The sequence below is a fragment of the Cnephaeus nilssonii genome (genome assembly GCF_951640355.1).
Source record: "Cnephaeus nilssonii genome assembly, chromosome: 3".
NCBI classification, from domain to species: domain Eukaryota; kingdom Metazoa; phylum Chordata; class Mammalia; order Chiroptera; family Vespertilionidae; genus Cnephaeus; species Cnephaeus nilssonii.
In genome coordinates, this window is record NC_137074.1 from 64,195,611 (window position 1) to 64,219,379 (window position 23,769).

The window sequence follows — 23,769 nt, forward strand, 5'->3', positions numbered from 1 at the left end:
TGGCCACTCGATTATTTTCGGTGATATGTGTTGCAGAAGTAAAACACCTATATTATAAACTCTTTAAAACAATACCAGCTATGTCTAATCATACATTTTTTACTTTCATAATACTTGCACATAGTTGGAACTCAATAAATCTTTGTCAAATGAGCAAATGAATCTAAGTCAGTAGTTTCCTGACTGTGACAGTGACAATGCTACAACACAGAATCCTATTTCTACAGGCCAGTAATACATATTTTATATAAATACTAGTGGACCAGTGCATGGATTTGCACACATTGAAAGGGAATTAATTAGAAGAAATATTTAATAGTGCTATTTGCCCTTTCTCTATAATAGAAGTGTCAGAGATGAAAGAAAATTAGTAAAATGTATATGAAAATAATATATAAATGTATTAATAAATAAACAATAACATCATGATATAACAATAACAGAAACATGATATAAAAACAACAAAAACATGATATAAAAACATTGATAAAAATAATGACTGATAAATTGATTAAACTTATTCCAATATCTCCCTGTATACCACATTAAGAGTAAAAACACTTTCAGAATGCTTGACCAATTTCCCTTGTGATGAAGTATTTACACCTTTAACTTTAACATCACACACTCTTCGAACTCGAGAGAAAGCAGCATATAACTGACCATATCCGATAACAGATTCAGGTAGGAATATTCTTACTCTGTCTAGATTGGTGCCAGTGAGAGCTTTATATGAATCGTGCATGCACGAGTCAACGTTTATTTTTAAATGGCCAGTGCTCATCATATGTACCAGCCGGTTTGGTCGGTCAGACAGACGAACGGTTGGTCACTTAGCCTTTTATATATATAGATATTTTTATGTGTGTGTGTGTTTATATATGTATATACATATATAATCCTATATAATAAAAGCCTAATATGCTAAGTGTCCAGTCATCCAGTTGGCCATTCAAACAATCAAAGCATAATATGCTAATGATATGCTAAGGACGCTCAACCACTCGCTGTGACATGCACTGACCACCAGAGGGCAGACAGTAGACCAGTTGACCAGTTGCTATGACGTGCACTGACCAGTGGGCACAGCTCCTGCGTTGAGTGTCTGCCCCCCACAGAGGGAGGCGACCGGCAGTGGTGGCCGGGGGCAGGGCTGGCCAGTGGTGACACTAGGCCTCTAGCCAAGGTTGGTGCCAGTGGGGCCCCCCCTATCACCCTGCCCGCCAGTTACCCCACAGATGGCCCTGATTGCCAGCCAGGCCTAGGGACCCTACCCTATATTGGGAATAGTTTCTTAGATTTAAAAATTAAAATCTAGCAAGGCTACTCTAACACTGAAAAAACAGGATGATGCAGTGATGACATGCATGGACTCTGGCTTGCACATTTAGTGGTCAGCCCTGATTCTGACACTTATCACTGTATGACAAAGCCAATTACTTAACTTCTCTCTGCGTCAGTTTTTCCATCCATAAGATGGGGAAAATCTGCCTCAGAAGGATCATGTTATGTACTACTTTTTATAATCAGGGCAAAAAATGTAGCTGCCCATACAACAGCAAGATGCCTTTCACCTGTATGAAAAGTATGGTCACTGGTGCATGTAGCATCCCAGATTTCGAGAGGGATGTCCGACTGCCAGTTTAGGCCCGACATCCCCGGAGGGGTCCCAGATTGTGAGAGGATGCAGGCCTGGCTGAGGGACTCCCCATCCCACGGGCACGAATTTCGTGCACTGGGTCTCTAGTTGTTCAAATAAAAGGCCTTAGGGACCCAATTCCATTGGATCACTGATAGTCTGGAATCCATCTGTGGAGTCATTACTGATAAAATTGTCAGCTGCGTAATTAACTCTGTGACCATTGGCAAGTCCTCAGTTTCCGCATTTACAAAATGACTAGATTAAATAATCACTAAGGTAGAAAACCCTTCCAACTCCACAATTCTATTCTTTCTCCCTAGTGAGAAACAGCATGTGTTTTTGAGAGATATGCTATTGTGTGAATTAAGTGCAAGTTTTTTCCTAGAGCAAGATTCACAATGAAATCTACTGGGGGGCTAGAAATTTGTACTTGCTTTTAAAACTCAGGGTAGCCATTGAAATAGGTGTCTTTTCCTTTGTTACTTACTACTTGGACACGAGGACTCAACATGCTGCTGCCACCCTGACCCCCAGAGGAGCCTGCCCTGCTCTGTCATTCCAGAAGGAAACAAACTGCCCAGATTCCCCTTCAGGAATCCTTAAGGGTACTTCCTGTACCGTGGGCTGAGGCCTGCTGGTTCCAGTCTAGCTTTGTGTCTGCTTTTCTAGGATTGTGGGGTGTGTTTGGTGTTAATGACAGTCTGCCTTAGTCAGCCTCACCATTTCCAGAGAGAGGTGTTTCTTGTGTTTGCTTGTTTGCTTGTTTTCTTTTAATACCTGCATATTTAATGTTGTGTGTAATAGAGCCTGATTGTCCCCATCAGGAAGGTAGGTTTTCATATCATTAATATGCTGATTTGGATTCATGAAAGAGAGGGTAAGCTGCCCGTATGGTATAGTACTTCTGGATTGTATGTTTTTTATTCCTCTCCTTTTTTTTCTCTTTCATTAATAAGAATGAAAAGGCCCTAAGTGTGACCTATGGATTATAATCTCCTTGTATATTTGAACTTTAAAATGCTGTTTGGATGAACAGTTCTCGAGACTTCCACCAGGACAGCTGCTTTTGGGCGTGTCCCTGGTGACTTTATGGCTGTGGGCGCTTCTTCCTCTCAGCTCTTTGTGAATATTCTGCGTCCTGGCCCTCTCTCAGAGTCACATGGCATTCGCACAATCACCTCTCCCCTAGTTGGAGCTTCTTGATTACCAAAATCACCACTCTGCCTATATTGCTTCATCTCTCTTCCAGATGCTCCCACATTTCTGAAGAAAAAGACAATCTTAACATTTAATGCCTTACATGATACATTTTGATAAGCACCCAAGTAGTATTAGATTTTGATGAGTGCTAAGGGGAAGACCCAGACAACAGACACCAAATTTTATTTTTGGAGACTATTTTGCAGTAAATGTACAATATGCAGGGATTGCCAAGTCGTGCACATTTGAATGGAAGAATAGAGTGGTTGCCTTGTCTGTGTCAGGATCTCCTCTTGGTCTGCAGTGCAGTCCTGCTTTGGTTTAATTAATCCATTAAGGTCTATCTCAACCCTAGTCAGTAATGATGGAGGGGCTCACCGGAGCTATCGAGAATGGGAGAAATTAGATGGATAATGATTTTTGTGCTGATGATGTGTTCTGTCTTTTTATATAGTTGATCCCGTGAGGGACATATTTCTTTGGTGTATTCCTGCTGATGTTCTCAAGACAGATATATTACAGAGAAATAAATCAGACTGAGATTCTGCCAGTGTCTAATTCTTAGTGTGTAAATTTAGTGTTTTAAAATCAAAGCTATTTTTAAAACTATATTTTATCAATATAATATTAAATAATCAAGAGGATGAGAGAAATTTGAGAAACTCTCATTTGGGTATTATTTTTTATTACACTTTGATGCTATTATGGAATATTTATGTTAATAGTCTTCTTCTGATTGCTCCCTCCTCCATGAGTAAACTGTTTAAGATGATTTCTCCTCAATCCAATTCAACAAGTGTTTACTGATACCTACCACATGCATAGCAGTTGACAGTGCTGAAAAATTGGGAGACTTAAACAGCTTTATATTTCTTAAAGTAACAAAACAATGCAGTTGTTTTTTCTTTAATATAGCTATTTGAAATCAAGACCTAAGGTTGCAAGGCAGTAAATTAATCAGACTCTATTGGTTGAGTACCCACTATATATTTCCCACTACTAGTAAAATTTATATGTTGCTATAATATATATTTAAAAATAAAATAAATTTATTTAAAGTATGGCTAGACAGACGGAGTGCTTTTTACCTTGTTTTAAGGGATTGGCAATTGGCTGATAATGATCTTGGAAATCTCTCTAGCAGAGCAAGGTCTAAGTTATAATTTGAAAAAAGGAAAGATGTTCTTTAGTGCATGAGGGTTTATGTGGGAATGGTTCAGAGATGAAGCCAGAAGGCAGCAGAGGAGATTTGCTTAGTGGATGGGTATAGGTGGGCCTTAAGTGGCATTATTTTCTAACAGATTATATGAGCAAACCTACAGGGGGCTCTCAGTGCTGAGAGTTTGGAATTCACAATTGATCTGAAGTAGAACAGAAATCGAGTGGAAGACTGAAAAGAGAACTGTGACAGTCAAACCACTGAGAATATGTTTGGAGTGAAGAGGTAATTTTCATATCTTAGGTGCAATGTGATCAGGAGCTGGCCAAGATAATAGTAAGAAATGTTTATTTGAGTTAAGATCAAAGAGAGAATGCTCTGTGTGGAATTTGAGGTGCTAACAGAACATCTAATCAGAGATATTCTGAAGAGGAAGTAGTAACTAAGTTAACTTAATTAACCATAACTAAGAGAGGTCGTTTATAGAAAAGGGTGAGTACAGACACCCCTCAAATGCATGAATATACCGAGAAAAAACAATGGGCCTTAAGACGTGCCTTTTGAGGGACAGATAGGAAAGGAATGTTGAAGGGATAATGGAAGGGATAGGATTGAGCCAAGACTTTAAACTACAGAAACCAAAGACAAAGAAAGAACCATTTTGAGAAGCTTTTTACAGAAACTGTAACAACAAATGAAGAAACGTTGCAGGATCATCTCAGCCAATACCCAAATTCTGTGTACGGGGGAAAGGAGGCCAAGAAGAGAGAAGTGGTCCAGGGAAGCAGAAATGACTTGTTGGAGACCCGGGACTTGGATCTGGGGGTCTTTGGTCAGGGCCAAGTGCTCCTTCCATTGTGCTATGCTGCCTCAGTGAGGGACTTGTCTAGTTACCTCTTGCAAATGTCATGAGTTAAGCAAAGAAAGGCTGAATTTCTAATAGGCCAGACTGAGACAAACTAACCTATATAAATCCATTAATGAGAGAAAAGGAGAGAGTGGTATTAAAATCTCTATCACTGTTTGAGCTGTGGCCGGGACAGTCAACAGAAGGAGGGGAATGACTCGTTTTGGGTATTTCAGAGCAACTTCTTATTGCCTGCTAAGTATCAGAATCACGTGTGTATGAGGGCACTAAGAGACACACAGTTGCAATTTTGCAAATGTAGAAGCATATTTATATTTTGTTAAAGTATCAACTCCTTTCAACATGGTCCTTAATATTGATGGAAAATTCTAGGGGTTGCATGTCAAATTAAAATAATTAAATTGAACCTAGATTTAGTTGATTTAAAAAAAAAAAAAAAAAGACTGAAACTGAAGAATCCTTTTTTCTAACCTGAACTGAAAGACTGGTTTGCTTTGGACTTTGACTGGCTTTCTTCAGGCCAGCCATGCAAAGACTTGGCCAGTGCTGTCGTCCCGAAAACATGCCGTGCTTTGCTTGCTAAATATTTTTAAATTGGCCTCTTTTCTTCAGGAAGACCTCCTAGGTTTTGCCTGAGTAAGGCCCATAAACTTGAGCCCATGCTAACCACCACCGTGAAGGCCTTGTGCAGGTTGGAAGACATTCTGTGTGACTGTGACATGTCGAAGGGGGCTCCCCTGCATAATGTGATCCATGTCTGTAGGAATAGAGCTTTGTGCCCATATTAATACATTCTGGAAATTGCTCAAGAGGCAGCTTTGGCATTAGAATAGCAACTTTCAAAGCAGTGAACGTCAGCACTTCTATTTCTCCTTCTTCTTGGCGTGCGTTACATGAAGCTGGAAAGACTAATTGGCTAAATGAAGGGACTCAGTGTCGCAGAGTTGAAATCCTGGCATGTAAATGGAGAGGTGGGGAGAGACTTTGCATGCATAGCTATATGGCCTCCCTTTGTGAATTATCATAATAGAAATGGTTCTGCCCCTTCTCTCGTTCCCCCGTGAGATGAGTTGGGGTGTGAAGTGCATGGCATAGGGATTCACGGTGCTTTGTATCTTTGATGACTTGTCCCTGTGTGCATCTTTTCCACTCCTAAATTGCATGCTTCCCTAAGGTTGCTGAATAATACATTGTTTTAAAAGATGTGTCCCTGAATTAAAGTTATTATGTGACAATTACAATATGGTCACATACAGCTGAAGACTATAAAGAAAAAAAGCTAGCAAGTGTCAATTTTAAAAGCAAACAAGGAAATTTCTTATTTGTTTTATAGGTGTTAGATTTGCTTCCTTGACCTCTGCCAAGCATTTATAAGGACTGATCAACAATGGGATCAAGCGGTTCATACAAAATTGGTTCCCTATGACAGTGGTCACCCTAGCATGGAGGGTGTATAAGTCCTTCTATCACAGGATGCTTAGTGTGGAAGTATTTTCAGACAAACTGTGAAGCACAGTGTTAACTTTCATAAAAAGCCAAGGTCTCGAACACATTTGGTTCTCTGCTCTGCCTTCTAGCAACACTTTACCTAAATTGTCACAGACAAAAGGAGACCAAATGTACGTTTTAGAACTTATAATAGGATATCACAGTATTTCAAGTGAGGATTTAACATCTCCTGAAATATGTCAGAATTGTATAACTAAACTAAATCTCTGATCTTCTTAACCCCCCTTTTTAAATGTTTAATGTGAATTATAGATAAAGAACATCTATTAACACATCATCTTACTGATAACCATTATTAAATCACCTCTTAAAATATTTTAGGCCAGGAAGGAGGAAAGCTCTTTGACCTTTGCCCTGAACCCTCTCTAAGCTTTTCCCATTTCCATTAATTATGGAACTTTGAATCCCAAGGTTGATATAACACATGGGATGAATTTAAGTTTTCCATTTCTTCGTTAACTTTTGTCATCGTTTTATTTTTAAAGCACATTTTATGCTTAGTCAAATTCATGAAAGCTAAACCTGACACGTGATAGTCTGGATTATAAGCACCTCACAGACTAATAATGCTTAAAGGGTTGATCACTGAGAGAATAATTTGAAGTCACTGGATACCATTTTCTGAATTGTTGTGGCTGAAGAGTGTGCCCTGGATGCTTGATGCTGGAAGAGGGTCAGGTGACGCAACTGAAAGCTCGGTAAACTTTAAACATTGGTACAACCAAGTTTGAGGATGCTGAACCTGATTCAGAGATCAGATTTTAAAGTGTTGCCTTTGACCACGGAAGAAAAGGGTTTGCCTAGAGAAGAACATGGTAGGGCTCACCGTTACAGCCAATTAGTAGGAAATGCCATTTCATGTTGCATTCCATCCAAGAGGGATGGAAGGCAGTGAACTCCAAGTATTGTCACTCACTGTCATGCCACTCTAAAGGCGACTCACTTTAAATACATATAACATCTTTTGTACAGCAGCTTATCATATGATTCCATTCATCTCCTCAGTAAATGAATGTGAATGAATATGCATATGAATGAATAGGAATGTATAGGTAATCAGTGGGAGAGCTGAGGTTCCCTGAGGTTAAGGACCTCACTCAGTGTTACCTGTCTGAGCAGTGGTAGAATCCCAACCAGAACCAGGCTCACTGTCTGGGATCCGCAGTGTTGTTTTCAAGGCCAAGTGGAGCGAGTGATGGTTAGTTTGATTTTAATCCGTTTCAGAATCTGGGCAACATCTTACAAAATGTCTGATGGTGTCCTGTTTTTCCTGTAGATTTCTAGAAAGGGAGCCACAATTGAGGGTGAAGGGTAAATCTTTTTTCTGACAGGGAAATGTCTTTGCTCTTACAGTCTCATCAGCTAAATTACCAGAAAATTCATATTCTGTGTCAAACTTGCACAAGTTGAGTAATGACAGGTAGCAATAGAGTCACAAAATGTACCTTCTTGCTGTGTGTTCCTCACACGTCAGACGCAAATGGCTTTTGCAGAGCTCGCCCTGGTGCTTACATAAGGTCCTGATTCACTGTCGCCAGGTTTGCAGATCTCTGGCACCAGGGAAGAGGCAGCAACAAGCCCAAGGGACCTCGGTCCACCCTGAATCCCATTGTGAGAAACCCCCGGGACAAGGTAGGGAAGCCACAGTGTGAGCAGTGGTGTAAGCAAAATTTAATCAGTCTTCCATTTTTTCTTTATTTTTGACCCTGCTGTCATGTCTAGGGGAAAGAGAACAACTGATTCCAATAGATTAAGAAGTCCTCCAAATTTCTTCTCCTGTGTTCAACAGGACTAGAGAGGGCTACAGAAGGAGCTGTGGACTAGAGGTTCCCTCATGCCCAGCCCATGCCTGGCCGAGCATTGGTCTTTGGGTCATTCTGTGAGAGACTGCACGAGGATGTGGCCACAAACTAAGTGAGGTGGTGGTGGTGGCGGGGGGGAGACCAAGAGATGTCAACTCGATGAGGGACATTGAAGGAATGGGAATCTTTTTCCTGAGAAAAACACTTTTTCCAACCACAGAGAATTTTATTTTTAAAATGACAGCTATGGTCTTAAACGACTCTAATGTCCTTTTCTTCCCTTCATCAGGAAATTAGCATTCTGAAAGTTAGGTTTTGAGTGTGTCCTGATGTATGTCTAAACCCAGAGTGCCTTTTTATGGCTGGATGATAAACCCAGCATAATCGCGAGGGGTTAAAACGGAATGCCTTCCAAAGAGAACCTATACCTACTGCAGGCTTGAAACTCGATTAGCTCAGCTATTAAAATCAGGAGGACAAACTGTTTCTTCCCTGGATACAAAAGCTGTTAGGCTACGGCCTGACCCAGTACAAAAGTTTCCTGAATCTCTCTCCACTTTACTAAACGCCGGCTCGTTGCTGCCGTCTGCAGTGAAGCTGTTTACAGCTCTTTGCTAAGTGGAAAGTTCAAATCAATTATTGTCCATTAGAGTTTAGGTATAACTGATGAAATATCCCCAGAGGAGTATTGTAAATGTATCAAGCCGTCCTTCCCCATTATAGAAATGGGGACGCACAGTGAATTACTTACCTTCTCTCTTACCCTTAATGCCTCTGAAAGGCTGCGGGGCTAACAGAGCCTATCTTGTCTTGCTGGGCTGTAAAGCGAGGGCTTCATCATTTGCTGAACATGTGTAGTGAGCTGACAAAAGTTTTAGATTCCAACTCCCGTTAGAGCCTCCCTACACTCCCTTGTGGGCACAAATGTCTAAGAAACAAAAAATATAAAGAACACCCTAAAAAAATGATTACAACTGCCACCCCAAAGGGCCCTACAACCAGATTCTTTTGGAAAGGATAAGTTTCTTTTTAACAATCAAATCGGAAAAACTCGGACTCCAGGTTTTCGGCACGTGATAGTAAGATTTAGTGCCAGATAATTTGTGCCAGGATGCCTTCTTTCCTAAAACCAGGTCTCTGCATCAAGCTTCCGCAAGGCAGAAAAGGAGACCCACTCATCACTCAAATGTGAGGATAGCACTCATTTTCCAGATTCTGTTATGCAGGTACAGCCTTGAACACTGCCTTTCCCCATAAAGGCCAGACCCAGCGGAGGAGACTCTCGTTTGTGGTCCGCTATGATGGGGGATGGGACAGAGGTTCTTAACTTCCTTTAAAGTTATCTCTTTTCCTCCCTTAGTTCTGCCCCATAGCAGTCTCCATGCCCCAGAGACCCTAATACAAATACGTGTGGACTCATCTTATCCTGGGACCAGCTGGGTATTATTCCTCTGAGTAATATGATTTTTCCAAACTAGAAAGTTACAGAGAAAGGCCAACAAGACATTATTCTCCCTTATCAACCTCTCCTTCCTCCATGTGCACAGGTGGGCAAGACGCCTTCTTATTCCCAGCTAGTCCTGTTCAGCTCCAATGGCTGTGGGAAACAGCCGACACAATTCCAACACATTCCAGAACCAGTCATGCTGGAGATAAGAAGCATCTTTACAACGCAGACAGATTTCTTTGGGTTTCTCGTAACTCCAAGGATAACCTCCAGAATGTTTCTTTCTGCTGACAGCTCTGTCCGTGGTGCTAAGTAGGAAATTGGCTCTATTTCTTCCCTGTGGCCTGTACTGCTTACCCCCAGGTCTCCTGGGGCTTCCAGTCATCTGTCTATAGAGATGCTAATTGCTGTTCAGTAAATCTGGTTGAGATGAAAACCAAGCTTCCAGGGTGTTTATAGGGCCAAATTTTCTTCTAGGCTCTCAGGTAATGAGAGATTGCGTGTTGTTTTTCACCTTTGTCTAGGTGGGTCTGTTTTTTGTGTTTGCTTGTTTGTTTATTTAAGTTGACAAGAGTCCTCTAGAATCTACCTCTGTTACACCATCACTCCTTTACCAAATGATGTACTGTGTCACTCACACAAAGGGAGCAATATGGCTCCATGCCCATCCAAATCTCTCCCCTCGAATGTGCATCTAGCCCCACATCACAAGCTTCTGATAATTTATGATATTAAGGAATTTGTTCATTTCTTTCCACACATTTGTACCAGTGCCCTTGGCCTGCGGCACTCAGCAAGCATAGGGTATGTTTCTCTTCATTCAGGTCTCCTTTACGCTGCCTGATATATCAGTTGCTTTTGAAATTCAGATTGAGCAGTTGTTTCCTCTCTGTATTTTAGGAGAATTATTTTTCATGCTAAATTTGAGGCTAAAATAATATTTTGCCTTCCAATTTGTCCTTTGTCTTAATGACAAATTACTAAACAACTATACAAGGCCATATCTTTCTTAGTGGAGCAGAGCATCTGAATTCTATACCTAAAAGGCTGCCCAAATACGACAGACTGAAATATGTACCCATGGCACCAAATGTGGGTTTAAAATTATGTTCCTGCCCACTATCTAAGAGTGTGTTTAGTCAGTCCCTTTCAAATCGGCTTCCCTGTTCTGAAGCCCATTCTGCCTGCCCTCCTTTGAGGATCAGCCAGCACACCCTGGATTGCTAATTTGCTTGCTCACATTTAAGGAGCAGTCCTGATTTTCAAGTTTCTTCTAGCCATTATTTGTGTTCCAAATTATCTGACTGTGTCTGTATTAATTTTCTATTTCCAAAAGCAAACTCCATGTATTTTAAGGCAGCACGGTTTCTTTTTTACATTTTCCAGGGAACTGGTGTTTTTAATGTCATGTGAGGACAACATTACACAATGGATCTTTGGCAGGGATACACAGAAATGAATACCGTGTGCGAACAAACATTAAATGGCAGTCTTAATTACAGAGTTTGACTCTGTTGTTTTTAATGCCCTTCAATTTTATAATTTGATGGAAAATGCATCAACACAGCTATTTTCTTTCTACCCTAAATGATTAAGGATTGATATACCCCCCGAGCTGTATTAGCTTGTTAGATCTGTCTGATCAGGTAGGTCCTACATTTCATCCACTAGAGGGCAGTAAGGATACACATCCACACCAGCCAATATGTGCAACATATGGTCTATGTGGAAACATAGTAGCCATAGCTTTCCTGTGTATGAAAAATTCCCATTACAGTGTTGCTTCACTTATAATTATATTGAAAGTAAACACTAATTCACAGACGGACTACGCATATTTTATTTCAACATACCCCACTAGTGTTTTGTCTATTCTAGTTTAAAATGCCCTGAGTAATGAAACTTCTACTACTTCCCTTGGGAAGCTGTATCAAAACCCAACTGTTTTTACTGCTTGAATTTTTTTACATGTACTCAAGATCTACTATTCCTCCTTCAAGTTCATTTAGAACTCTATTGTGTACTCCCTTTTCCCTTACAATAAGGTTAATTCCATTCTGGAAAGCAAATGTTTACTGAGCTCCTACTATGTGTAAGGCATCACTCAAGGTTTACAGCACTGCACTAGATGGGTTTGCCTGAGTCAGAAAGCTGCAGGGAAGCTCTCCCAGGTCAAACATCCAAAGACAAGTTGGTCTGCGTTTTAAAGTAAGTGAGATCCATAAAGCTGTCACAGTGCTGGGAAATTTGTATTTGTGCTTAGGTTTCTGTGGCAAAGTATTACAAATGCATGGCAACATCAGCTATCACGTGGAGAACAGTGAGGTGTGCAGCTGACACGGCAGTGGGCTCGTGCCAAGCAAATGACCTGGATTCTTACTAATGAAGGTTTGATCCTTCCTTTTGCAGCTGGCTGTCGGCTTCACCAGGAAGCATCAGAACCTGTTCTGGGGTTCTTTCTACCCATTTACGAAGGATAGGAATGGGTCTGTGAGTGTCTCCAGGGAAGTGGCACCTTGCTATACATTGTGTTCTATTGTCCATTTTCTATCATTGACTTTCTGGGTCTAGTCTGATCACACTACACAGTGGGAAAGAAGTCCAAGTTCATGTGCAATAGTCTGGTTTGCATCATTAAGTTCTTGGCATGTACTTTGATTATTAAGTATCTGAGGGGGAGGGTGGAAGAAAGTCAAGCCAAGAAAGTTCCTTTAAGACTAAAACTCATAATTACACAGTTGTTTAAATGTCTCCCCCCCCCCCCTTTACATTAGAGACATAGCAAGATTTTTTGCTCTGTTGGCTATATTCATCTGGAAGGACTTCTATAAGGCTGTCCTAATCACCAAGAGCAAGCTCCAGATGGATGTGTGTGCAAACAAGAATAGTTCGGACTCCAAGAGCAAAATGGGAACATTGCAGAAACTCTAAAAGTGATACTATTTTTTTTTTTCATTATCATCCTTTGAGCCTCTGTAGGAAGTAACGTATTCTCCCAAAATTTTGAAATGAAGTGCTTTTCTTAGACAATTACAAGAGCAAAAATGTGGTTTCACAGACTCTTTCTTGAGGAAAATATTAGGGAAGAATACAGAATCTACACAATACCCTAGCCCAGGTGTTCTATCTCAAACAAAGCTTAGATTAGAAATTTATGTCACCTGTAATAAAATCCACATGGGTATTTTATATGGAAGTAATTAAGGGCAAATGTGCAACAGCCATTTTTGTGTTTTTGTTTGTTCCAAAGTACCGAAGGTGATTAGGTTATGTTGTGAACTAATTACTTAATTTATTTAAGTTGAAACGAGATTTTGAGTTATACACGAGCCAAACACAAGAACTCATTAATTCATTCCGCACATCACTGAAAGAAACAAAACAAAGAAGTTAACGCCTTTATTTTATTATGTTACAACACACCAATGTTTGAACACTGATGAGGACCCAAGTGGTCAAAACATCTGCATTTGGTAAGAAAATAAAACAAATAAACTTTTTCTCCACCATTTGGTACTTTCAGTGGTATGCTGAAGTTCAGAAAGAATTACTAAAGGTACTAAAATGGTGTGTCTTTTTTAGTACATTTTCCTATGGAAAGTTTAAAAGACTCTGCAAACATATTTGAAAACAGTAAATAAATAACCTACAAGACTCAATATTTTCTTAAACTTGGAAGTAAACCACAGTCATTCTGGAGCTTGGGACTCTGTACACCAAGTTTCAAACCAGAGCATATTTTGGTATTTTGATGGTTGAGTTATAATCCCCTGAAAAGAGGGACTGCTTGTGTATAGTAAAGACAGCTGCCGGGGAACTACAACGGAGCTGCTAAAATAAAGCCAGTGTTTACTGGTCACTGCTGGCCAGGGGACCCGAGGCTCAGTAGACCTGTTCTGTAGGCCACAGAGCAGCTCTGTGGGCACTCTGTGATTGGGTTCACCCTCCGCGTCCATACTTGGCCAGACTGAAGAAGGAGAGGAAGGGGAAACACAATACACTCATGGAACCAAAAACAAAACAAAACAAAACCCTAGATGTGAGAAGCAAATTGAAGATGTCAGAGAACATTTATGATCCAAGGTTACTTGTTCTAATCTTTGATCCTCCGTCTTCCAGGTTCAAGTCCCTCTTTTTTGTTTTTAAAGTATTGCTAAAGAATTCAAAATATGTATGGTATATCTGACCATGGATCAGTGGTTGATATTCTCGTCTCACTTAATTTTTATTTTTAGGTGCTCTTTTATGACATGAATCTCATTAGCTGAGGCAAAATCCTGGCCTGTGAATACCTCCTAAGTCACTGGGTGTCCTACACATGGTCAAAGTCAAGGCTCAGATGTTTTCCAAAGACGTATTGGCTCAAGTTTTAATACTTGTTGACTTGTTTCCTACCACTGTAGGAACTGGTGCGGTCTGCAATGGAAGCAGGCTTCTCTTTCCCAAGTGAAAATGGAGAGGAAAATATCTATCATTTTCATACCTCAATTGAATGCTGTGAGGATTTGATGAGCTATTTATGTAATCTTAAATTCTTGGGATTAATATCTTTTTGGAAGAATACTCTCAGCTGATTTGAGGGGTAACAAATGGTAACCTTGTTCTTATACCACAACTAGCTATAGCAATACCATTGGCTCAACATTAGTTTTTAATTATTTTGCCCAGGGGCTCAGATACATTGGTACTAAGCCTATAGTCTCTCTTGGCAGCTCTCTACTTTAACCTAAATTAGAATCTTTGACTATGAAATAGTTTTTCTCTATACCAAAAATATTTATTCATTGAGCAAATATTTACTGAGCAAGTAGTATGTGTGAGCCACTATACAGGGCCATCATATTTGTATGAGAACTAAGTTTATGATGTTAACCTCAGTGAACCCATGCTCTAACCAAGAAAACCAGCCAGACAAGACTCACAAAACTGAAACTTTAGATTTGAAAGGAGTCCTTCACTTTACAGATGAAGGCATTTACGAATAGACAGTTAGGTCATTTTGTCCAACTCCACACATCTAATTGGTATCAAGGGCCAGAACCAGAGTGCAGAGCTGTGGTCATCACTCCGATGTTCTGTTCATTATATGCCCCTCCTCGCCCACGTCAAAGGGTGCCAGCTGAGTAGAGATCATCCTCAGCACCTTAGCTTTATCAGGATGAAATCCAAGGGGCTGAGTTGGCCAGTCTTCATTGAAGTTTTTTCAATAGGAAGATGCTATAAAAGTTAAGTATTATAGTTAAGATGGCTGCATGGAAGGAAAGGAAAGCCCAGTCAACACATGATGTTGTGAATCTATTAATACATATAACGTCATTGAGAAGATTTTCTGTGGGTTTAGACAATAACCATTGACATTTTCCTCTTCTTTGAGCTTATCAGTCCCTTTAGTTCAGTTCAGCAGTGACATCATGACATAGCTTTGCCAGGTTCAGGCCTCATTTGCAGTGAGATTGTCAAATTAGCATTGAGGGAAAATATGTCTTTAGGTAAGAAGTGTTCTTAAAGAGTAAACTAATTGCTGCTCAGAGAATTATTTCAATACCTTCCAAATGATTTTTTATTGGCCAATGGTTAGTCACTATTTGGCTAGTCCATCTCCAAGGGAGTATTTGTGAAAGCAATGAGTTGCCCGTCAGTGTTACAAAAACCCAGTTATATCTGTGGCTAAAATCCTGGAAAAAGAGAGGGAGGAAAAAAAGAAAAGGAAGCAGAAATATAAAGAAGGAAAGAGAAGAGAACCCTAGAAAAAAAGATTGTAGACCACTCTACTTTTACCTGAATTTTTAATAATATACTTCAACAGTATTGTACTTACTTGTAAACATGTAATTCTGATTATGTAAAAAAATGACTAGTCCCATGTCACAAGGGCAGATATTAAGGTACAAGTATTCACCACCATAATCAAGGGCACAAATAATTTCGAAAGGTTTTTTATTTTTATTATGAGAGGCTGAGGGCACCTAAAATATATTATCAAAGCCTTTATGTTAGCAACACTCTTGCATCACAAGTCCACTAGTATTAAAACTTGCATCCTGTAACTAAATTTAAACTCTTCAAAATAAGGAGGAAATCACCCAGAGTCCGGGAAAGTAAACTGAATTTTTCTCTAATTTCTCTTCTCCTCGCCATGCTTTCTCTCACCACCCAGACATTTCATCTTCCATTTTATAATCCATTCAACATTATCACTAATAAAGCAAGGAGGTTGCTGAAGTCTGTGATAATCCTGCACTTCTGAGATGTTAATTTCATTGAAATATGTGCATTTAGATTGAGAAAACTGAGGATGACTCTTTAGATGAGTCTGATAGAGAAAATTGCATTGTGGTCTGAGGTACTCTGTAGTAATCCATAGCTACATACATTGCTAGCCATATGTCTTCACCGTCTCGTAATCTGCTTATTTTTGTTTCCTCTTAATGATAGCTGGAGACATCTTAATATAAAGGGTTAGATGTCCACATGATTTCATAGCAAGAAGCTCCTGCACACACAATGTAGATACTGAGGGAAATGAAGAACAAGGCTTTCTATAGCTTTAACAGTTTTCACTGGACTTCTTAAACTGTTAATGGATCAGGTTGCTTGGCAGAAAACAGACGCAATATGGTCCTGTTGCCTATAGCATTGGAAGCAGATAATCCTGAGATCAAATCCCAGGTCTGCCACTTACCAACTGTGTGACCTTTGTTAATTCACTTTCCCTCTCTGAACTTCTCTGATCCTGAGTTCTCTCATCTGTACCACGAAGATAACAATTGCTGCCGAGAAAGAGTGGTATGACATGACTTAGGCAGTCTGTCTGATACGTGTGATTGTGGGTTCAAGAGTTGGTGGCACCTCTGGCCCCCGTGTGTCTAATGCCAGCACTACAGTTGGCCCCTGGTTTTTATGACCATGTGGTTATAAGAAGAGCACCACTTGGTCAGGCCATGGACCTTTCAGCTCTGCCTTCACCTTCTGATCACAGGACCAGGAAATGGTTATGTAAGACACAGTTGTCCTTGTTGCTAATTTCAGGAATTAGAGTTCCCTTCCTCCAGACATCCTAGTTTCCCTGAATAAACCACAATAGACTTATTACCCATGAACTTCGCTGAGCCTTTGTGATGTTATTTCTGTCATTGACCTTTAATGAATTTTCTAAGTTTATTGCCCTCCGTGTAAAGTAGTTTTTTACTTTGCCTTAAATTATTTCTTTAAGGAGTAATAAAGTGACTTATAATCTACATATACTAGAATTTGATAAATCCATATTCACTTTACCCGGGGTTTTCATTTCTTGATAGACATTTACTGTATCCCTTCCTGGATTTGATCATTCTAAATGCAAATCTTCATATTCTATCATGACTATTTTAACTGAGTCTGAGCTTTCCCCTGTCCTTATTTGTTTATTTATTTATTCAAGTACTTCATCCAGAAACAGTGTCCCACACACGGGCTGCCATTATGTTGTGCTCAAGTGGTTGTGATTTAACTCCCCCCTTCCTCTGTCAAAATTACATCCTAAATATGCTCTGGGCTCAAACCAGAATGATCTTAATGTGAATGCAATTGTATTTGAGCCAAGGTTCAGTGTGGGGGCAGCTGGCAAAATGTTCAACCAACAGGACCAAAGAGGAAGAAACATATCAGAAAATATGATTCTGTCTGTACGGAGGTGAGCTTAAGGAACAGGTGGAGACTGGAATGTTTACTCACTCTGGAGGTCTTTAGGAAGAGGGACAAGGCAGTGCTTCCCTAGCCAGTTTGTTGCCTGGAATTGGAACTTGGACGGGGAGCACAAGCCTTGGTGGGGCTGGCCGGCCCTTGTTGCAGGGAGAGGTGGGGGCTACCATTTTGACAATGCCAGCAGAAATCAAACACTGAAAAGCCTAAAACTGCTTACCTCTCCCATTAGCATTGCTAGCATGAAGTCAGATTTGAACTTTATGTGACTCATTATGAGTGGGTGGCAGCCTACTCTGAAGGCAATCATGAACCCAAGGTCAGCACCCTGGTGAGAAATCCCTGCAGGTAGCAGGTGATACCACCAGTCAGCACTGCGATGGGAGAGCTGTGTCCTCAGCTTTGTCAGAGCGCTTCCTGCTTTGTTTCCAATTCAGTTTCTAAGGATATTTGTCACGGTGTTTGGCCTGTACTTGGCACCACGGTCTTCAGGAAATAGGAATGGTCTTCTGTTTGTACAGTGCTGTAGAGAATACTTTTATATAAATTATCTCACTTCGTCCTAACAACTCATGGTAACTGTTCATATTGCCATTTTACGAATGGGGAAAATCCAAGTATGTGTACAAGTGTAGCTAGCACATGGAACAGCGAGAACTGGTCTCATGATACTCGTGGCCTTTCCATGCTACCACCACAATGATAACTAGGTCTTCCCCAGACACCAACCTAAAAATATGCTTTAATTTTCCCTACATGTATTGTATTATACTTGCCTAGACTGAAGTTGATCTTAATTATTTTAGACAACCACAAGGCTCGTGAGATCATCCTGAAGACTTGGCATGCTACTGCCCAGAATACCAATAATGCCGAGATTTCCCTGTGTTCCATAACACCCATGTCACATGGAGAGTGCGGAAAGGCAGTATATCTAGCACCAACCTTGTGTGGACATGTGATGCAGAGAAGGGGCCGTTTATCCCAACCTTTTCTTCTTTTCCTGAACTTCTTTCCATATTACAATCCCACTGCCACTCCTCAATTTAAATGTGTTTCAGTATTATTTTCATAACTCTGTACCTTACATTTTTCTGTTCCCTTCCTTCCTTCTGGGGGCAGGATCCCTGAATGATCCCAGGAAATATTGAAAAGCCCTAGCAGGATGGATACTGGGGAAAGATCCTCGCATTTCAGCTCCCAGATCCATTACACTCCTGCCTTTCACCAGCACGCAGAGTGCTGTGTTTTTTTCCTAACAGAATAAATTAAATATGAAAGAGAAGGACTAATGTAATTCAAATAAACATGTTAATGACCCTATTTTTCCATTTGGTAACTAGACCGGATGTGGTGGAATGCCAGTTTTTTACTGAGCCTGTAATTTAAAACTTTCAACAAGGACACTTTTTTTCCCCTTTTATTTCCATCCTCCACTCCCACCCCTTTTTATTCTTACAGACACTCCTTACTGTCCAATTAGTTTTGGAACATGAAAACTGTCCTCAGAGCTGCCTGGAGTCATAGGGGACCTAGGGTGGTTTATCTCTGTGGGATGGCTGGTAAGACTCTGGTTTTCCTGGTGATTACCCTGCCAGGGCTCTGGGCTGTTGAGGGGACTGGGAAAGGAGGCGACCAGTGCATTTCATGCACCTCCTTTCTGGCTCTGAACCCCCATTTTGTGTATCTTTGATGTTTTGCGCATACATGCTTGCTGCCCTGGGCAGTACTTTAGCATTCAGATTTGGGGATGGAAGAGCTTTTAGTGTGTTTTTAACCCTGTAAGTAGCCATGGATTGCCTCAACATTTTTATGAGTCAAAGCTGAGAGCCTGTTGTCATCCAAACTGAAACCCTGCATGTGCCCCCAGATGACTCCCTAATTTATTCTATCCCCTGCCACCTCTGAGCCATAGACTCCTTCTGCATCCTAAGAGGAGTCATTTGCCCCAGCACCCCCACACCTCCTACAGAAAATGGACTGCCCAACAGTAAGGCCTTCCTCTCCTCCAGACCTCACATTTGCCACTTGTCTGCTACATTTACAGGTAGTTAGCTGTGGAGCCTGACTTTTCTCCAGTGTGCATGTTTAATCCCCAATTTCTCTTCCATCCCCAAATGTGATGTCCCTTTGGCATTTTATCTGCTAGACCAGCTCTCTCTTATTTCTTTTACTTTGGTCACTTTCCAGTGTTTGCAGGAAAACTTTTTGATCTAAACACATTTCAGTTTTTTTTTCCAATTTGCACGCCATGGAGGGGAGAGGGGGCCCTGGCCCTGCTACTTCCTGTTTGTTTCTGTTCTGGAGAATGCAGACCATCTGTGTCTCTCAGAAGCTAGTCTACAGCCTTCGTGCTCATTCTGATATTTAACTTCTTCCTTTTTCTCTCTAAATAATTTTCTATTCCTCCTCCAAAAACTCCTAAACCCCTCATTAAATCTTTCTTCCTGAAATTTCTTATCTTAATAGTACCTCTGGACACAGTTCCGTCCCCATTAAGGCCAGGATTCTAATTAAGTAAACAATAATGGGAGAGGGAAAAAGGGAGAGAGGGGAGAGAGGAAGCAGTAGGCGAAAGAAAAAAAGAAAAAAAAGCAGGCTTACTTTTTAAAATTGGATTTCACTAATTCCCAGACCCAGTTCCAATCCTCAGATCCATGCTGAACTGCAGCCTCACCTGTCAGCAGGACTATGCCTTTTTCTGAAGAAACACCGTGGATGTTGGGAGTGTGAGGGGCCTGAGAGGGTTCCTCCCAAGTTTATTTTTCAGCCACACAGACTTTGGTTAAGGTTGTACTTTTTCATAATGATTAAACGGTTATTTCCCGAACTAGTCGAGATCTCGCTTTTCTGAGGGCTGCCCTATGAATCCCAACATGTCACCCTATAAAAAAAAGTCCTGTATTCTGTCTGTGGTGGTTTTGTTGCTGTTGTTCTCATGCAATTTCAGCAATCAAGGTCTCTAAACAACTAGATCCCTTTGGACTGTCTCACAATGCAGTCAAATGGCCTGGTTCCCATCTTCATTTCAGATGCCATTGCAATTTAGAACACAATATTTCCCCGTTCGCTTTTTTTTTTTAAAATCAAAGAACTTCGATTTTTTCCCTTTAATTCCTAAGGTCAGAATTAAAAAGCTAAATGGATCCCAGTCTACAATGTGCTCGGGACAGTCCACCAGTGCAGGGCCGAGGCTGCCTCCGTGGCTGCCTGCCAGCTTTCCGGAGCTCTGGCTTTTGGTCTCCCAACCCTGTTCCTTCACAGCGCCCGCTGGTTCCTGCTGTAGGACCTGCAGCCACCAACATACCATTTCATCAGTGGTGTCTGAAAATGAACGAGGTGCAGCTAGCAACAGCTAGGCCAAAATCGATGGGCTATTTTTAAAAGGGAAAACAAGATGGAAAATTGCTCTTTCAATCTAGGTAAATCAGATCGTGCCTGCTTGCTTTCCACCTGTAGCTCAGTACAGGCAATGCATTCGCCTTGAGGATAGTACTTTCTAGTGCTTCTGAGTGTTCACATTCACATGAGAAAGCTTGTGCCCTTTTCCTCTTAGGGAAAAAAAAAATCTTCCCTTTTGCCCCCTCTTAGAAGATTTGAATAAAAGCAGAATACATCCAGCTTTTTCTGCCCTTTTGTTTTTTTCCTGCCATGAAATCATATCTGACTGTGACATCACAGTGTGTTGCTCTGGGCAGCGGTGTGCTGTGTAAAGGCGAGGCCTTAATTGGGTTAACAGAACCCACCAGGAGCGGTGGCCACCGAGCGCCGCACTCCCACGAGGCGCGTCTCTGCTCCAGGCAGTGCGCACGCAGCAGCCGAGACCGGCGTGGGAGGGGCTCCTTTTCCCATGGACTTGTTTTCGTAATGCTGGGCTTTCTCTTTTAGAATATTACCAACCAATGAAATTATTTTTTTAAACGAAAACTGTGCTTTGTTTTTCAAACTGCGGGGGGTGAGGGGCAAGGCGGGAATGCGCTGCCAGGTTTGTTCTGTAGCATTGATTTGTAACCAACAAAGGAAACGTCTACTTAGGAGACACAAATCAATGCAACCAGACTGCTCAAGTGCAAACAGAGATGTGAGAAAATTATTCAATCGTTCGTCTTCTATGGAATTTAAACACGTACAGTTTAAACATTGTTCCAATCCCCAAAAAGAAAAAAGCAAGTAAATAACTAGAGGAAAGGAAGGGAGGACGGGAGGACGTGATGACCGGTTCTAAATTCGTCAAGGTTTTTCTCTCCTGATTATGGAAAGGTCAGGCAAGGTTATGCGACTCCTGAAAGATTAGCAGTGTTGTGAATGAATTTCAGAACTCATTAACCATGTCCTCAGATGCTGTTGTGGAAAACTGGTAAAAGGCCAGTTTATGCCTGAACTTCTGCTTTCGTCTGCCTAACTGTGGCTGCTGTAAAATTGACAGTTTCTTTATCCAAAAATAATCTATAACAAGTAGACCTAACTCTTACATGGTATTTTTAATCATATAAACACATTACAAAAATTAACAAATGAATCAAACAAGTGAAAATATAACTCTAGGAAGCTAAAGATAGTTATTTTGTAAAACGTTACCAGTTGAGAGAAAATGAGAAAGAGAAAACCGATCTGAGTTGAGTTAGCCGAAAGTATGAATCATGGAATATTTTATGTAGTCTGAACTGAGATTTCAAAGTGTTAACAAGTTTCTTGAGTACTGACTTCAAATAAATAGGAATTGTCAGTAGCTTATTAGATGTGTGTATTTTAAAGTTATACTAAAAGGTTCCTCTCCCCTCCCACAGGTTAAACATGGTTCTCCATCTCCCCTCCTCCCAACACTCTTAACACTACTAGTTTGATTAGCAATCCTATTTTCAGAGTTAGGGAGTAGGTAAATGTCAACACAATCAGCATCCTAACTATCACAGATTGTGAATTACACTGATTTCTCCTTTGGGGGAAAGGGAGAAAAGATCAGCTGTTACTTTTCTAAACGCTTAAATTAATATAAATAGCTTCACAATTTTTTGGCTTTCCTAATGTCCAGTAATGCTAGTATCCTGTTCCAAATCCAGGGGAAAATTGGAAATGCAGAGAAATTTCCTGCCTTGAGTATATGCTTTTGCTTCTGTTCCTATGATAAAGTCAATTACTAAGATTCTCACCTCATCCTAAGAAATGTGCTATTTCTTTCACCCTTATTATGTTAGTTGCATTGCCTGTGAAATGGACTGGATGAAAGATCTACAAATAAAGTAATCAGGAATGGATTTCTGGGCAACCCCTTTGAAAATAAGAACTCCTGCAATAAAAGAGCATAAATGTCACTCTTGAGTTGCACAATAATACCTCGATGTCTGATTTCTGGCAGTTCAGACTTGTGAATTACAACCCTGAACAAAGAAGTAAACGAAGACCTTCAAACCCCAAATGAGTGTCCATAGTCTCTGACCAAACTCTGCTTTCAAGCAATGTTGTCTCTAGCTCCTTTGTCTGCTTTTCCAACCCAGAGCAGACTAGAAACTACATCCAGAGGAGAGGGTTGGAAGGAGATGGCTCTCGAAAACTGGGACAGTGACGCCAGTGAGCTATGACAGTGAGAGTGGGCTGCCGCTCAGCTTGTGCCGTTAGACTGAGTGGGGAGGGATGAGGACAATTCTCAAGAGAAATAAAACTGTATTACTAGTGTATTACTGAGAAATGGGAGCAGTGAGTCATCACAAAGATGGCCCTGTACCATAAGAAAAAAAATGTGGTATCAGTACATTTCGTTTAGGAAAACGGGATATGTAAAAGTTTTATACTAAAAAGCAATGTAAAATATATTGTATTGCTTAAAGAGGCAAGCTTATGTTATTAATAATATATATGGACCCTGGCTGGCTGGCTTAGTTGTTCGGGCATCATCCAGTGCACTGAAAGGTCATGGATTTGATTCCTCGTCAGGGCACGTACCCGGGTGGTGGTTTTGATTCCGAGTCCGGGTGCATACAGGAGGCAACTGATTAATGTTTCTCACATCAATGTTTCTCTCTCTCGCTCTCCCTTCCTTTCTCTAGATAAGTGTTTTCAATAAAAACATACCATCGGGTGAGGATTAAAATATACAGGGTGGACAAAAGTAGATTTTAAATTGTATGGAAAATAATACAATAATTAATAAATAATAACATAATAAACTCTGTTTCATGTATTCACAACTGTAAACCTACTTTTGTCTTACCCTGTGTGTGTGTGGGAATGGGGAGACATTTCATTTCCCAGTATAGCTGCTTTTTAAAATATATATATTTTTATTGATTACAGAGAGGAAGGGAGAGGGAGAGAGAAGTAGAAACATCAGTGATGAGAGAGAATCATTGATTGGCTGCCTCCTGCACGCCCCACATTGGGGATGTGCCTGACCAGGAATCAAACTGTTCATAGGTTGATGCTCAGCCATGAAGCCATGCCGGCCGTGCAGTATAGCTTTTTTGT

The 23,769-nt window shown here is 40.7% G+C and overlaps 1 protein-coding gene across 27 annotated transcripts in view; it reads left to right on the top strand.

The window, feature by feature from the left end:
- ZBTB20 (zinc finger and BTB domain containing 20) overlaps positions 1-23,769 on the top strand; it is an 899,572-nt gene that overhangs the window by 779,664 nt on the left and 96,139 nt on the right. Inside the window, exon 1 of one of the 27 annotated variants that reach the window (XM_079767029.1) lies at positions 4,584-8,010. The exons of the other annotated variants lie outside the window; for them this stretch is intronic. The gene's annotated coding sequence lies outside the window, so the exon portion shown is untranslated. Of the gene's footprint in view, positions 1-4,583; positions 8,011-23,769 lie in introns of those variants that run through there. 27 annotated transcript variants of the gene reach the window in all.